The sequence below is a fragment of the Myodes glareolus genome, chromosome 1 (genome assembly GCF_982192425.1).
Source record: "Myodes glareolus chromosome 1, mMyoGla1.1, whole genome shotgun sequence".
Lineage (NCBI taxonomy): Eukaryota > Metazoa > Chordata > Mammalia > Rodentia > Cricetidae > Myodes > Myodes glareolus.
This window is the reverse complement of record NC_142026.1, coordinates 46,489,417-46,503,433: the sequence shown is the minus strand read 5'-3', so window position 1 is coordinate 46,503,433 and position 14,017 is coordinate 46,489,417.

Below are 14,017 nucleotides of genomic sequence, written 5' to 3'. Positions count from 1 at the left end.
GGAAAGCATCTTTAACAAATGGTGCTGGCATAACTGGATGTCAACCTGTAAAAAAATGAAAGTAGATCCATATGTATCACCATGCACAAAAATCAAGTCCAAATGGATTAAAGACATCAACATTAATCCGTCCACTTTGAACCTGATAGAAGAGAAAGTGGGAAGTAGTCTACAAGATTTAGGCACAGGAGGCCTCTTCCTAAGCAGGACCCCAGCAGCACAGACAATAAGAGAAACAATGAATAAATGGGATCTACTGAAACTGGGAAGCTTCTGTAAAGCAAAGGACACTGTCAGTAGGACAAAAAGGCTGCCTTCTGACTGGGAGAAGATCTTCACCAACCCCTCATCAGACAAAGGTCTGATCTCCAAAATATACAAAGAACTCAAGAAACTAGGCACTAAAACTCTAATTAACCCAATTAAAAAATGGGGTACTGAACTTAACAGAGAATTCACAACAGATGAACTTCGAATGGCCAGAAGACACTTAAGGTCATGCTCAACCTCCTTAGCGATCAGGGAAATGCAAATCAAAACCACTTTGAGATACCATCTTACACCTGTCAGAATAGCTAAAGTCAAAAACACCAATGATATCCTATGCTGGAGAGGATGTGGGGTGAGGGGAACACTCATCCATTGTTGGTGGGGATGCAAACTCGTGCAGCCACTGTGGAAATCAGTGTGGCGGTTTCTCAGGAAACTGGGAGTCAACCTCCCTCAGGACCCAGCAATTCCACTCTTGGGAATATACCCTAAAGATTCCCGATCATACTACAAAAGCATTTGTTCTACTATGTTCATAGCAGCACTATTTGTAATAGCCAGAACCTGGAAACAGCCTAGGTGCCCCTCAATAGAAGAATGGTTAAAAAAGGTATGGAACATATACACATTAGAGTTTTACTCAGCGGTAAAAAACAATGACATCTTGAATTTTGCATGCAAATGGATGGAAATAGAAAACGCTTTACTGAGTGAGGTAAGCCAGACCCAAAAAGAGGAACACGGTATGTATTCACTCATAAGTGGATTCTAACCATAATTAAAGGTCTTTGAGCCTATTATTCGTGATCCTAGAGAAGCTAAATAAGAAGACGAACCTGATGAAGATTATTTACCTATCCGCCAGGAGGTAGGAAATAGTCAAGAGTCCCAGGTAATCTTGGGTGCATGGGGGGGGTGGGAGGGTTGTTGGAAGGGGAGAGGGTTAGAGAGAAGGGAGTAGGGGAGGAATGGAGAAAGCTCGGTTGACCGGGATGGGGGGAAGGGAGGAAGGATGAATGTGGGATCAGGGAAGAATATATCTCAACTAAGGGAGTCATATTAGAGTTTACAGGAAACTTGATTATATATGGGATCCCAGGTCCAAGGAGAGATCCCCAGATTGTTCTCTGGACAGAGGAGGGGGTGCCTGAACCGGCCTTGGCCCGTGACCATACTGATGAATATTTTGCTTATCACCATAGATCCCTCATCTGGCATTGGATGACGAAACAGATGGAGGCCCGCGTTGGAGCACCGAACTGAGCCCCCCAAGATCCAAACGAGGAGCAAAAGGAGGAAGAAAATGACGAAGGACTGCGAGGGATACTATCACCCACTGATACAAGGGGTCGGATCTAACGAGAGTTTACCAAGGCCAGATGGACCGTGACTGAACGAGCATGTGATCCAACCAGATTCTCTGAATGTGGCTGGTTTTTCTGAATGTGGCTGGCCTGCAGTCTTTCCGAGAAGCCATTGACAATGACACTGGGACTGGTTTCCTCTGCATATACTGGATTTTTGGGATCAAGTCTGTTTGGATGCTCACCTTCCTGGACCTGGAGTGAGGGGGGAGGAACTTGGACTTCCCACAGGGCAGGAGACCCTGACTTCCCTTGGGGACAAAGAGGGAGGAGGAGAGGGAGTGGGGGAGTGGGAGGGCGTTGGGAGGAGGGGCGTAAATGGAAAATAAATAAAAAAAAAATCTGCCACTTTCACCATTTCAAATATATCTTCAGCTCTCCTCAAATGATCAGAATGGCAATTATAAAAGATTTCTTCTAAAGCCCTTTGCAAATATGATGAAAGCTACAAGTCCTCTCACTGTGCGCACAAATAAAGTTCCAATTTTACTTTGGGTGTAAAGAGCTGTGGCTGAAGCCTTGAGTGTGTGTGTGTGTGTGTGTGTGTGCGCAAATGATGAGTTCAATATGTGTCCCATCCACCTTTTTATATCTCACAACTAACAGCATTCTGACAAAATTGGGTTCTTAGCAACTGTGGCTCAATAAAAATATGCCTTTATATTTTAAAAACTATAAAAACATAAGTGGAGAATAGTATGGGCCCCCTGACTCTCTGTGACATGAAGAGACAACCAAATGACCCTTTAAATATACTTCCATTAGGTAGCAATCCATGAGCTCACAGACCTGGTTAGCACTGCCAGCTTCCTTTAGGACCAAGAAGAGTTAACACCGTTTCATGGTCATTTGATTGACAGTCAAGAAAGCAGCTGTGCTTGAGATAGATGCGTTTCCACAGAACACCGCGTTCCCTTGGTTGAGGTGAATGATGTGTCAATTTTGGTTTGTTTATAGGTAGCACTGTTGTTAGGCAATGACATCCCAATTGTTTTTGACAAACCATGGACAACTGAACTTCCCCCTTGCTCAATAAGACCATCTGGCAGACGCTGGAATATGTGCCAAGAAGGCATTTACTAACCCATTGTCTTCTCTTTTGAGTAGGGACACTTTCTGAAACAATATATTAACTGCATAGATTTTCATAGCTAATTAATCCCGTGTGTCTATTAATAGCAATAAGCTCAGGAGTCCCTGTCAGCGTTACCCATTTCTCTTACACCATGGTTATTTCAAGAAGATTCCAAATATCAGAGAAGATGGAGACAGACTCTTGTTTACAGACTTGTGCTGCGCACAGCTGTGGATGTGAGGATGAAATACAAAGATGCCTCCGGAGAACAGACGAGAATGTTGAAGGTCCCCCAGAGACAGGCTACTTTCGAGGTATCTGTTATTACTCCTTACCCTGTCCCTCACTTCCTGAATCATGTATTTTAACCTGGAAAATTCCTTTGGCTATCAGAAGTCGCATGGCAAATCAAATTAGCAGGCGTAAATGCAAAGAAAAAGGCAATTGCTGTTGATTATTTGAGAGAGTACCTCTCCTGTGCAAAAGTAGAAACAGTCCTTTCATACAATAAAAGCACATCCACAATTATAGTGGACATAGGCAAACTGATGACCTCATAATCAAATTAGCCCTGTGAGCATCCTTTCATTCCTCATTGAGACTTTTTTTTTTATACATATAATAGAGCGACTTAGGTTCTTCACTCTTGGTATTAATATCCACCCAGCCGACGGCACCCACCACCCATCCACACAGGAAATGCTTTTCGCTTCCTGTCTACCACATTCTTATTTGCCTGGCTCCAAACAGTCATCAAGCTAAGAAAGGAGTCTGAGGATGGGGCCATTTCCAAGCAATTGTCATTTATTCCTTTTCATTGAGGATGCAATTTAACAGCTAAAAAGTGCACGCATAGAATGGGCAATCGTTTTTCTTCAAGTCTGTAGAAACGTAACAAAATAAGGCAATGGCTTTCAAGAGACACAGAGCTTATTTGTTATAGGAGAAAGCACAGAGACTGTTGGGGAAAATAAAAACTGTGGGTTCCTTCAGCTTCTCAGACTGTTACAATTTAAGCATAATATATGTCCTTCCGTTCATATGTATACACACAAATGCATGTGCGCGCGCGCACACACACACACACATACACACACACACATGCACACACACATACACATATTCCTGGATGGATAAAAACCCCATGTACTAAATGGAATTATATCTGGTGGACTAGCTCACAGGGACTAAAGAATAAATGTTATTCCCACGCATTTGAAAGTAGGAGGAGGTTAGCACGCAAATTCAACAATTTAATGATCTAAATACTATCAGACATCACATAATTGATTCCTGACAATAGCAGTTTTGAAGCCTTGTGCTCAGGGATCACCACCATCCAGTAGGGGCAGGCTGCAACCTCGGCTTGACACTTTAAATAAAGCACAAGTCTTTGGGGCACGGTGTCTGTATTCACTAGTGTCCTTGACTTAGTGCACTGGTAATACAATCCTGGTCAGGCTTTCAGACTGTCTATGAAGATAGAAAAGGATTCCATCGATAAATCTCATTACACCACACAAACACCTGAGGACGTCCCCACAGACCCTGAAGAGCTAGTTCTGAATTTCAAAGATGTGCTTTCTGTTACTGTAATTACAGAGAGATGGCGAAGGCAGAGAAGGCTCTGACAGGCACCAAGCATCTTGTACGAAGGCGCGCTTTTGGATACAAAGCAATGTTGACTGCAGCTGTTGTATCCTAAACTCCGAAAACAAAACCCAAACAAAAAATACTTCATAGAGGCGACGGCCCTAAACTTTACATTCGGTACGTCTAGAGAATGGAATGAAGGGTGCAAAACGGAGATGTTCAGGAAAACTGTTACTTAGAAAGGACTTAACTTTCTCCCAGCTGGTGACAGACGCTGACTTATGAACTGAATCTCCTGTGCTGAAGGCACACTACCTGCTAATGAATCTCCTGTGCTGAAGGCACACTAAGCGCTAGCCACCTCACCAAGTTCTAAGCACACAAGCATGAAAATCACAGTCTCCCAACACCCACCTCATCTATCAACTGCTGGAGCACGTGAAGGGGCCAGACCTACGGATCTAAAGCTGCAGGAATTCCACAACACAAGGCAACAATAGGATAGCCAAGAGGAGCCCCAGTGAGGGACCAGTATCCATGGTGTAGCAGAAGCCAGAGGTCTTGAACACCGTCAATGATTCATTGGAATGAACACTTACAGGCCAAGGTGTATGGACTAAAGGATGCACTGTGTGGCTCATTGGAGCACACTGCAGCTTCCATGCTGAGATTTTTTTTTTAAGTTTTTTTGTTTGTTTTGGGTTTTGGTTGTTGGTTTGATTTTTTTTTTTTTGACCTTTTAAATTTTGGTTTTGGAGAGGAGAGGTTGCAAGAACAGAGGACAGAAGCAAGGGGCCGGGAGATGACTGGAATCTGGATGCATGATGGAAAAATCTACCAAGAATCAATAAAAAGTTTAAAAAAAAACAACTCAATTTCTCCATCTCCTTTTGGAATAGAAATTCCACCTACAATTTGAAAAACAAGTGAATAAACATAAAACCACAACCTAAAGTATAACAAATTTGTTGAAAATATGAAGTTATTCTCTAATGGCTTACTGTAGAACTCACTAAGTTTGATTTTTTTAGGAATGTTCTGGTAATGAGGATATAGAAACACAACCGGTGCTGAATATAAAAATGAAAATATTAGGGGACAGAGGACGTCCTACAAAAAAAGAACCAGATTCTAAATAGATTTCTGATACTGAATTAATGTCTTGACTGAAGTTTTAGTTATCATTTTCTTCAGGCCTTAAAGTGACCTAAAATATGTCTAAAGGTTATTATAGTACAAAAATAGTATGTGTTTTAAATGTAAAGTATCATAAAACATTTTACATGCTAGACTTCTACCATACAAAATTTAATTATTTTGCTCTTCAAAAGGTCAGTGATTATTATGAAAACAATGTCTGACGATCAGATAATCCGATAAACAGGTGTAAAAGTACAAGGTGCCTTGGGTTCACTATACTGGTAAGTGTATTGTGGCATGAGGCCACTCTGTCTACCAGTCAGCACATACACAGGAAATAGGCAATAGCTTCACCGTAGCGGGTGCCAATGACAGTCAGGATGGTATTTATAAAGGTCAGTGGGGAAGAAACTCAAAGAACACGGAGAGAGTGGTTATCAAACCCAAAAGAAGAGAATTTTGCAAAAAGGCTCCCACGAGCAAAGGGGCGGATCCCCAACCTGAACAGATCTACAGAGATCCACACCCAGATCAGTCTTCTGGAGAGAAGAACACAAAGAAAGTGTTGAAAAGAATTTGTTGAAGAACCATAAAATTCTTTGCATGATTCACTCCTTGCTTTTGTATCTACTCCCTCCCCATACAATTTAAAAGTGTGCGTCCTTAACACAGAAGTTATGCAATATCTTAAAATAAAGATAACGCGTTAGGACAGAGTCATGTTAATTTGTTTCTTTCCCTCTGGAACGTCAATCATCGGCCATTGTTTTCACTTAGGGTATCATAGGTCATGATGGCATTTGGGACCTGTTATCTTAAGATCTGGGCTGGGATCTGATAAACACTAGAAAAGCTAGATATAATTAATACAGTAAATGGTTTCTGGAACATTTGAAGAAGGCGTGGGAATGTGCTGCCCATTAAGACATGGCATCCGTCCTTAATTCCAGGGGACGTGGGGTCAGGACACAGTCTCTGGTTGGAGAACCGGTTAAAAGGCTGTAAATTCCTTGGGAGGCAATTCCAATTCATTTTCTTTCTAGCCAACCTGGCTATTTTTCTGCCTTTGCATTTCAGGAAGCATTCTGCTAGGCTGCCCATCTATTTAATTCCTAAGGAGCCATTTGCCAGAGATTCCTGTGGGTCAAAATCCTCTAATTAGCATTTTAAACATGATTTCATTGTCGTAATTGTATCACCACCTGTTCTCTATAATTCCACATGACATTATTCCCATTGAGATCCGAAACCCAACTGTACTGAGATGCCCCTGAATTACACCTAACCTACAGAGAACCGGTGACTCGGGGGTCTTCGAGGGTGGCAAAGGGAGTGTCGCCATGCTTCCCCAGAGGGTGTGACTGGGGGGCCATCAGAACAGAATACACACAAATGTGGCTACTCAGCATTTCCACTTCTGAAACATCAGACTCCTCACACTTTAGGATGCAGGGGAGGTGCTTCAGGCTCTTTAACCTCACTAGCTGCAAGTCAGCTTGATGTGTGCCTTTACATCAGCCAATCCAACAAATCACCCATGCACTATCATGTGATTAAGTCGACACATTAAATTCTGAAATCCCAAATAAGGTATATTCAGTTCAGTGAATTTAGTCTTGTTTGATTAGATTTCACCCTTTGCTCAAAAATCCACACACGCTTACTTGCAGGCTTTTAATAACAGAGAATGGAAAGGGCTGCACTATGAATATTTCTATTACATTTTGCTCTTTATTTAAATATAATTTCAAAAACAGTAAGATTGCACAAATGGTATAAAGAATTCCAATTTACCTGCTATGCAAATTGAGTAAGTATTAACCTTTCGCCTTGTCTAATACTCGATATTTTTGTTACATGCACACACTCTCATATACATTTACATATTCTGAAATACTTGGCACTTGTAAAGGAATCACAGATAACATACCTACCCCAAGATCAAGAACATTCTTGATTCTCTTAAACATCCACTCTACAATTTAAAAAAAGCAAAAATAGAAAATATCTAATTATTTTTATATAACTCAATATCCTTCTTAAAATTTATCATTGGTCTCAATAATATCCTTTTTGCTTACCTTCTTGTAGATTATGAAACATATTTTAATTTTTCTAGATAAATTTTCTTTCTGTTCATTACTATTAAATGTAGTTAATAATACTGACCCTAGCAAATTTTCAATGCACAATACCGTATTTTTAACTACCGGCTTACTGCTGTGTAGCACATCTCTAGAAGGTATTCATTTGCCATTACTCAAACTCAATATCCAACTGAGTAACGAAGGCACAACTTTTCTGTTTCTCAGTTACTGGAAACCATCAGTCAACTAAGCTTTGGTTAGTCTGGCCACCTGACATACGCATATGATGCAGGCTTTATGCTTCTGCAGCGGGTTTATTAGCACATCTTCTCCAAGTCCAGTCATGCTGTCGTGTACTACAGGATCCCTTTCTTCTAAGACCAAGTGCCATTCCACTGTGTTTGCATATAACACCTGATATGCCTATGTGCATGTATCCATTGGTAGACATCAATCTTGTTTCTACATTTTGACTATTGTAAATACTAGTACAAACACTTCTTAAGGACCCAAATTTCAGCCCTTTAGGATATATTAAAAAAAAATGGAATTGCTAGATAAAATTACAGTCCTGTTTTGAATTGTTAGAAAATTTTGCACAACTTTCCATAGTGTCTTATTTTTACATTCCTACTGTAAAGTTTATTCCAGCCTGATAAGCCTCTCCACCGATGTAATAATCCAAATTAGACCAAATCAAACCTAATTAGAAAAAGCCCAGGTTTTAATGGATGCCAAAGCTTCCGAGTAGCTTTCCAGCCCCGCCCCCTTCGTTCTCTGGGGGCAGTTTAAGTAGCCTATGGGAGTGGTCTTGACTCTCTGGGGCGGGGTCACCATTTGGCAGACTTTCTTGGAGGTGGAGTCTGGACTGAGGCAACTCCCCAGGGGAGGAGGTTTGAAACAGAACTTTTCACTCAGCCATTCCAAAATGGATGCCAGGGGCTGGGGTGAAGCCCCACCCAAACACCCACTAACACAAGGGTTCTCAGTCTTCACTGTCACCCATAATTATAGTACATTAACAGTCATCCTGACTAATGTATGATGTGGTCATTGTTTTTAATCTCTAGTCCCCTCATGATTAGTAATGCCAAACATCTTTTAATATCCTGATTAGCCAAATCATTCCTTCTTTTATTCACTATTAAGTTGTAGAAGGTTTTTAATACATTATCAAGCACAAATATTTTCTGCTATCTCTAAGTTCATTTCTCTAAATTGTTTCCTCTGTTGTACAAAAGCTTTTTAGCTTGATTTAGACATGCTTGCTTGATTTTGCTCTTGCTGGTTGAGTTTTGGGCGCCATGCACATGAAATTATTTCACAACACATGTCAGGGAGTTTTCTCCCAGATTGTCTTCTTCTTGTTAAATAACAGTGTCAGTGGGATTTTGATGAGAATTCTATATAGTCTATAGCCTGTATCGGGCAATATGTAGATTTTAGCAGTATTAACTCTTTTATTTTGTTAGCACTGGATATCATCCCATTTATTTTGTGTTCATTAATTTCACTCATTAAAGTTTCATAAGGTATAGTATAGGAGCCAAGCAATGTAGGCCCATTTCTCACCATTGTCTTCAGAGACTAACTGGTGCAATTTCCACATAAGAGGTGGTCACCTGGCCTTTCTGAAGTTAAGTAAATTGGGCACCATCCTGAGGGGGTCAGGATATGCTAATGTGATTCTGTTCCTTCCATTGTAACTGTGAGGTTACCTGGGGAAAAGGTACTTTCTGTCTACATGACCAAGTGTTGTCCAAGTAAAAGAGACTTGAGTCATTTCAACACATAGGCAACAGAATGTTAATAAAGCCTTTTGTTACCTACTCCCCCAGTTTACGTTCTATAAAAGCTGCAAACAAACAAACAAACAAATAAATAAATAAACGCGGGTGATTTCAGGATCTAAATAATCCCGAAAACTCGCTTCAGATACTGTTGTGTGATTTGTGCCTTCATTTTTCCCATACCTCTACCCTAAAAAATAGTGTTTTTTGTTGGGGCTGGTCCTCTATTGTTTCACATCCTTTGTTGTATCTAGTCTAGGTATTATTTTTGTGATACTGTAACTGGAATATTCATTCATTTCTTTCTTGACTCATTATCAGACTATAAAAACAAAACTGATTTTATGTGTTAATTTTTTATACTATAACATTACTATAATTGTTATTGCTAATAGGCTAGATTTCCCTGCATATAAGATAATGTCATCTGAAAGCAGAGAAAAAAATTCCTTCTTCCTTTTTTCCCCCTGTTTCATGCTTCTTAATCTTAGCTGTAATGAGCAGGATGTCTGTATGTGGCAGAGAGAGGCACTGATCGCAGGTATCCTGGTCTTGGATCTGACTTTAGAGAATGACTTCTCAGAACTGTCCTATCCATCAGAGTGGCAGTGGAGGACTTCTCGTAGATACCTGCCCATCATGGTGGCAGAGGAGGTCTTCTCATATACAGACTGTATTACACACAGGAAAATTTCTCATAGATCTGTTTCATTGAGAGTTTTATTCTCTAAGACAAAAGGTATTGGATTTTTGTTGTAAAAGGAGCGGCGGGCACTTCCCGTTCTGCCTGGCTCCTAGCCGCCTGCCCTGCTAGCTTTACCCAAAATAATTATATGGAAACTGTATTCATTTAAACACTGCCTGGCCCATTAGTTCTAGCCTCTTATTGGCTAATTCTCAAATATTGAGTCAACCCATTTCTAATAATCTGTATCACCACTTGACTGTGGCTTACTGGCATGAGTCTAACCAGCGTCCGTCTCAGAGAGAAGAGCCATGGCATCTGCTTGACTCTGCTTTCTTTCTCCCAGCATTCTGTTCAGTCTACTCCACCTATCTAAATTCTGCCCTATCAAAAAGCCAAGGCAGCTTCTTTATTTAACCAATGAAAGTAACACATAGACAGAAGACTCTCCTACACCAGATTTTGTCAGATTTTTTTTTCTGTATGGTTTTACCTTTCACTGTATTGCCATGGCATGTGGTATACCACATTAATTGATATGTTTATGTTGAGCCATCTTTAGATCCCTGGAATAGCTCCTACCTAGTTACAGTGTATGGTCCTTTTAATGCACTCTTGAATTTAGTTTGCTAGCATTTTGCTCAGGAATTTTCCACCTATGTTTATCTGATTATTGATCTTTCTTGTAAAAGCTTTGGTTTTGATATCAATATAATGCTGAGACTACAACAAATAGTTATATACCAACTGATGTTGGTATATAACAACCTAGAAAAATATTTTTTTAAAACATACAACATATCAAGACTGAGCTGTGAAGAAATATATCATCATAGTCAATGGAACTAATAATTAATAAAGAAATGAAGGAAGTGATAAACCCACTCACCCTTAACAAGAAAAGGCCAGGACTGGAAGATTTCACTCCCAACATTTAAGGAATTAGCATCAGTAATCCTTTTTACACACTGTCCTTCATAAAAGTGAAGAGAAGACAAAATTCCTTAATGCTTTTCATAAGGTCATTTACTTCGATAGTATATAGAGTAACTCTTTTGAGCAATCCTGCAAAATGTCACTGATACTAAAGATTAAAGTCACATTGTGACTTCAGCTAAGGCAACTGCTTCAAGTTCACTGAAGGACTGGAAGAAGGGGGTGAGTCCTTCAGATGGGGAAGGAGCCAGAAGAAGCCCTGTATCCCACTTAGCTGTTTGGATAGTTCATGGAAATTCAGAAGTAAAGAACTTCTCTGCTCTCTTCATGTTTGGCCCTGTTTAATTTCTCAGGGTCTCATGCCTTCTGCATCAATCTTTGACCTTCATATGATGAATTACCAGCATTACGTACTGAATTAATATGGCAAAGTTCATTTTCTTACCTCAGTACCCATGCTTGGTCACAGTCAGTGCAAGGCCAAGGCCACAGGACCACATCTCAAGGTTCCTTCGTTACCTTCTCATGAGCTCAGCCTTTTGTTCTAGCCCTTTAAGACAGCAATGTGCCTCCAAAATAATCTTGTCTAGGAAATGAAGAGAAAAAAAAATCCTTCATCATGTGTCTGTAGTAGATGGAGACCCTGACTGAAATAGCCTGGTTCTATGACCCAGGGAAATTAGTTGGTTACAACCCCCTCTCTCTCTTACCAAATTATGTGGTGATAGGACCATGCAAGATGGGTCTATTTCATCTTCTGAAAAGAAAAAAAAAACTCACTTTATATACATCTCATGTGAGTGCTGGCATGAAAAGTATAGTCATTAGCTGATTACAAACTAAGTTCTAAAGAGCTGCAGGAGGAACCAATGGACAACCACAGAGTCTCCTAATGGATTTTAAATGATCTTTAAAAGGTCTTTTCTTAATGTGACAAAATCGCAACTTTATGTCCATCCCAAATCATTCTACTTCTATAAAAACCCCAAAGGAATTAACTTAAAATCTAAAAACTTAAGAAAATAGAACAAAACCCTGGGATATGTCTACAATATAAAACATTTTCTATATTTAATATCTGTTTTGCTGGATGTCTTTCTATGCACTAGCTTTGCCACTCAGTAGCTAACAGGAAGGCAGACTCAAAATGTTAGGATTCTAATAGATCAACATGGACATAAGACCCAAATAAGTCACATTTTTATTTTTTGAAATTAGAATATAATTATATCATTTTCTCCTTTACACCCCCAAGCCCTCCAATGTATGCTTCCCTACCTTGATGTCTCTCAAATTTATGGCATCTGGCCTTTTTAAAAATTGTTATTATCTACATATTATTACATATTATATATAATCAATATATAAGCCATTACCTATTATACTATATGCCATATATAATGAGATGCAATTGTATATTTATATAAATTTTGTGTATTGTTACTATATATTACATGTCATGTATAATATACAATTAATTATATATTTTATATATTGTGTATAATATATAATTATATGTCTATAATAACAATGATAATATACAAGACTTTTCACTTAACAAGAGGGAAATTAAAACCTAGCCAATTTCTCTGGTCTAGTGAGGTCAAGAATCTTAGAGGAAAACCTACAACCACCACTTTATTACCCACAGATCGTGTAGCTATCACCCCTCAACAAAGACACTTCTCTTTAAACAGACAAAGACCTTTACAGAAAGCCATAAATGATCAAAGCACAGCAAATGTGTAACAATGTGACAACCAATTGATCAATCTAAAAAAAAAATCCCTTTAAAAGAGAAAATATGAGGTTCGTGAGATGACTCAGCTGGAAAAATGTGCTTGCCACCAAGCCTGAAGACCTGAGTTCAATCCCTCAATCCCAGAGCAGAAGGAGAGAACAGACTCCCCTAAATTGTCCTTTGATGTCCACACATACATCCTGGCATGTACTGTATGTATTTAGACATACACATGCACACACACACACACACACACACACACACACACACACACACAGGTGAATAACCGTAATAAAAGGAGGACATAAGGACTACAAGAATACTGAAAAAAAATTGGATTCCACTAATACTAATGTAAATTAAAATTACAGTTGTAAGATAATACTTCAGCTGTTAGTGAGTAAGGTTTTATTATTATTAAGAGTAAAAGCAACAATAACAACAATAATAATAAAACTGCTGATAACTTGCAAGGACGTCCATGTAACATGACCTCACTGTCACTTCTGGCTGAATTTAGATTAAAACTTAACACAAGTATCAAGTCATGTTATCAATACCAATGAAATCAGTGCTATCCTCTGACCCAGCCACCCTTGCTTTGGGGATTCCATGGTAAGAAATAATTCTGGACACCTGTGATACAGTTTGTAAATTGGCATTACTGTGTCAAGTTCATCCTCAATTAAAAATTTGCAATCAACTATATCTTAATACAATGAATTTTAGGCATTTCCCTCATGCTATCCCCTTCTCCCTGCCCCAGCTTCTCCTGTTTGCATGGACTAAGCATTTTTGTTACACATCTAGATCCATCTGTGGTTTTTATGTCTTCAGCGACCCTACCCACTTCTCCCAAGTCTCAGTGTCCTGCATTTCTATTTTTTTGCTAACCTCTACTCCCATCTTAAGATACATGGTACTCAGAAGCGTTTGTTATGTGACCCACCCATGGTGGCTTCTGGGAGTTACACCAATGCGCCAAGGCTGATGTAGCTCCCCTGATGCAATCATCTCAAGGATCTGTTAGTCCCAGCCATGATCAAGCTCAAATGTGTCATGTATAGTGAATGAAAAAGTTGATGAGAAATGAGTATATTGAAATAGTGGCCAGGAAGCAGGGATTGCAGAAGGCCAGGGGGCAATCAGGTTTTTTATAACATCCCCTGAACACAATTTTGCCACGGGCATATAAAGCATCCCTCCTGGCACCTTTCCTAATTGCCTTATCCATTTATATGGACCATAATTGCCAAAATTATCTCCTTGACTGAATGCATGTGTGTTGCCTTTGGCATTTTTGTCTCTACACAAAAAAAAAATGAGAAGATTAAAA